The sequence below is a fragment of the Papio anubis genome, chromosome 6, assembly GCF_008728515.1.
Source record: "Papio anubis isolate 15944 chromosome 6, Panubis1.0, whole genome shotgun sequence".
Taxonomy (NCBI): Eukaryota; Metazoa; Chordata; class Mammalia; order Primates; family Cercopithecidae; genus Papio; species Papio anubis.
The window spans coordinates 18144418-18148771 of record NC_044981.1 but is presented as its reverse complement, the minus strand read 5'-3'; positions in this window follow the sequence as shown (position 1 = coordinate 18148771).

Here is a 4354-nt window from a genome sequence, read left to right as displayed (position 1 = left end):
TCTTTTATGTAATATGTGTCTTCATTGGGGAATACTGACTTCTCAAAGTCTCAAGATGGAAGATATACCACTTATAATTTATTTTAGAGCAATTGAATTGTTTTTAGGATTTTCCAAAAATGCTGCTTGTTTCATTTTGTTATTTAAGGAACAGATTATCTAAGCCTCTGTACCCTGCACACTGTGGTTTACAAATGCCTTGCCCTGCCTATGAAGCAGACAGGAATGCTCCAGTATAGACAATGTTATCAGTAGCAGACAGGACAAAGAAAGAAAGGTATGTAATAATCAGTCTGTTTGGGTGAATGTGGAAAGAAAAATACAAAGAAATATAACCAAAGCTTAAACAGCTATCACTGGCAAGTTAGAGATTTGGCTCCATAAAGAATGGCACAGGGACCACGGAAGGTGGCCCAAAAGATGTACCTATGAGAGAGCTCCCAGCTGATGGGATTCTTTGGCAGAATGAAGTGACAAATACAACCTAAGCCACGGAGATACTAGTTCAAGTAATTTACCCAGTCACAACTGCAGTACATACCTGTCATTGTTTTATTTTAATACAAGGGAGCAATTTCAATGTATGTTTGTGGATACATGTATATGTTTATGTTGCACCTACTCCTTATTTTTATTTTTTATTTTGAGACAGGGTCTCACTCTGTCGCCCAGGCTGGGGTACGGTGGTGTGATTATAGCTCACTGCGGCCTTGGTTTCCTAGGCTTAAGAAATCCTTCTGCCTCAGCCTCCTGAGTAGATGGGACTGCGGGCATGTGCCACCACACCCAGCTAATTTTTTTTTTTCTTTTTAATAGAGATGAGGTCTCACTATGTTGCCCAGCATGATCTCGAACTCCTGGCCTCAGGTGATCCTCCCACCTCAGCCTCCCAAAGTACTGCTCAGCCTACACCTACTCTTTCTGAAAAGTCAGAGTAAGATTTCTACTGAGTGCTTTTTAAAAATCAAAATTATCAGCTGGGTGCAGTGGCTCACGCCTATAATCCCAGCACTTTGGGAGGTCAAGGTGGGCGGATCACCTGAGGTCGGGTGTTTGAGACCAGCCTGGCCAACATGGTGAAACCCCATCTCTACTAAAAATACAAAGATTAGCAGGGCGTGGTGTCATGTGCCTATAATCCCAGCTACTCAGGAGGCTGAGGCAGGAGAATCGCTTGAACCTGGGAGGCAGAGGTTGCAGTGAGCTGAAATCACGCCACTGCACTCCAGCCTGGGCAACAAGAGCAAAACTCTGTCTCAAAAAAAAATCAAAATTATCTTTAATCCCCACAGCTCTGACTCCAATTGCTTCTTATGTGATGGCTTTTTGCCTTATAAAACATTATATGACAAACTGATCAGTGGCTGAGTTAATGGGAATTGGATAGAATTCTATTTATGTGCCTTAAGCATAGTCATTCTGATTTGCAGAAAATAGCCATGTCCCAGATTTATTAATTATGTGTAGCTGTAATTTGTGGGCTGAAAATATGTCTGAAAATCTGTGATTCCTAAACAGTGAGTATTAATAGAAATTTATTTCACTATCAGTGTTAACTTTCAACAACAGGAGGATAATCAAGGCAGATATTTAGAAATGAAATATACCATAAAATATTAAGTTATTTATATTTAAACAAGATAAATAATCCTTTATGCATTGAAAATTTAGGAAGTTTAAAAAGAAAAACAAAAGCAATCAAGTCCTGTCACTGGAGATAATTACTGCTATGATGATGATGTATTTTCTTCTCATCTTTTTTGTCTGCTCATACATGTGTATGTTTTCACAAGGTTGTGATCATATTACGATACAGCGTTGCATCTCCACTATCTTCCTTTCTATTTATTCGCCCTTCGCCATGTTGAGGCAGGAGAATAGGGTCTGGAGGCAAGGAACCTAAGGCTGATTGATGCTGACTTCCTAGAACTAAATTGAAAGGAAAACCTCAACTTTCCATGCCTAAGTAACAAAAGGACCAGAGGCTACTCCCTTTGTAACACCTCCCCAACCCCCACCTCCCCGCCTCCCCGCCTCCCCGCCTTTTCTGAGTGGCAGAAACGTCTGCAACCAATCAGACGTTTGCATGGGGGTGTAACTTTTGTAACTTCACTTCAGCCTCTGGTTGCAGAAAGCAAAAGCAACCAATCAGACTGATGGCAGGCCACTACTTTATTTGCATGGGATGAATACCAAGTGGCTAATGGGAAACCTCTAGCCGGTATTTGGACCCCAGAAGATTCTGTAACCAGGGCCCTTGAGCCACTGCTTAGCCAGGTCCCACCCTCATTTTCAATAAATCTCTGCTTTCATTGCTTCATTTTGTCCAATTCTTTGTTGAAAAAGCCAAGAATCTGGACAACTTGTAGTCAAGACCCTCTACTGGTAACAACATCACTAAATAGTTTTCAAAAGCAATTTTTTTTTTTTTTTTTTTTTTGAGATGGAGTCTCGCTGTGTCGCTCAGGCTGGAGTGCAGTGGCACAAGCTTGGCTCACTGCAAGCTCCGCCTCCCGGGTTCACGCCATTCTCCTGCCTCAGCCTCCCGAGTTGCTGGGACTACAGGTGCCCGCCACCACGCCTGGCTAATTTTTTGTATTTTTTAGTAGAGACAGAGTTTCACCCTGCTAGCCAGGATGGTCTCGATTTCCTGACCTCGTGATCTACCCGCCTCGGCCTCCCAAAGTGCTGGGATTACAGGCGTGAGCCACTGCGCCCGGCCCAAAAGCAAGATTTTTAAATAGCTGTATAATGTAATGTGGCAGTACCATTATTATTTAGTCTTTCTCCTGTTATTAGAGTCAGCATTCATTCAGCAATTTAAGTACTGTTGGGTGTGCTAGCAGATAAAGGTTTATTGACTATTGAAGATAGTCCTGTTCTCAGACATCACAGGTTGTAGGAGTAGGGGCTGAACACTGAACTTTACTATATAGCATGGTACAGCTGTCTTAGGGGTACAGGCTGTACAATCTTTGGGTCAGATGACATTTGATTAGCAAACATTCTTTCTTGTCTTACATTAAAACTCTTTGCAGGGGCCTTAACAGGGTATAAAATGCTGTGTTTTCTCAGAAATCCAGCAAATCAGAAGGTGAACGATCATGATTATGATCTCTGAAGGAACAGAAATTCTCTGATACAAGGTTTTGTTAAGCACAATGTTCACATAAGACATTTGGGGGAGAACCCCTTAAAATAAGAGATCAGGGCCGGGCACGGTGGCTCATGCCTGTAATCGTAGCACTTTGGGAGGCTGACGCGGGTGCATCACCTGAGGTCAGAAGTTCAAGACCAGCCTGGCCAACATGGTGAAACCGCATCGCTACTAAAAATACAAAACTTAGCCGGACGTGGTGGTGGGTGCCTTTAATCCCAGCTACTCGGGAGGCTGAGGCGGGAGAATTGCCTGAACCCAGGAGGCGGAGGTTGCAGTGAGCTGAGATCATACCACTGCACTCCAGCCTGGTGACAGAGCAAGACTCCATCTCAAAAAAAAAAAGAAAAGAAAAAAGAAAAATGAGAGATTCATAATACCACAATGGATTCTTCACGCAGATTATGCTATCCCTTGTTTGAAGATTTTCCAACATATGGCAAATTCTCTTTGCTTTTGGTCTTCACTGAGATTGGAAAAACTGAATTTAGTGCCATTTGAAGGAATTATTATAATGCAGCGGTTCTCAAACTTGGCTGTCCATTATAATCACCTGGGGAGCTTTTATAAATCCCAGCTGTCCAGACCACACCATGGGCCAATTAAACTTTTCGGGTGTGACCCAAGTGTTTACCATGTGCAAAGAAGTTTGAAAATGACTAAAATAGGTAACTCTGAAGTCAAACTGCCTGGCTTCAAATTCCAGGCCAGCCACTTCCTAGCCATGTGACCCTAGGCAAGATATTTGATTTATGTGAACTCTATGAGAAAAAAAGATGATTAAAAATAACATTTTCTTGTAGGATTGCTATGAGGTTTAAACAAGATAATCTATGTAAACTATTAAGTTGCTGCAAAAGTAATCACGATTTTTGCCATTAAAAGTGATGGCAAACACTGCGATTACTTTTGCACCAACCTAACACAACAGGGCAGGCATATGTGAATTCTATAGGCTGGGCAGTGGCTCACACCAGCACTTTGGGAGGCCAAGGGGTGGGGAGGATTGTGAACAATTTTCACAAGTTCAAGACCAGCCTAGGCAAACACAGAGAGACCTCCTCTCTACAAAAAAATTTTTTAAATTAGCCTAGTGTGGTGGTGGATGCCTGTAGTCCCAGCTACTGAAGTGGGAGGATTGCTTGAGTCTGGGAGATGGAGGCTGCACTGAGCTGTGATCGTGCCCCTGCACTCCAG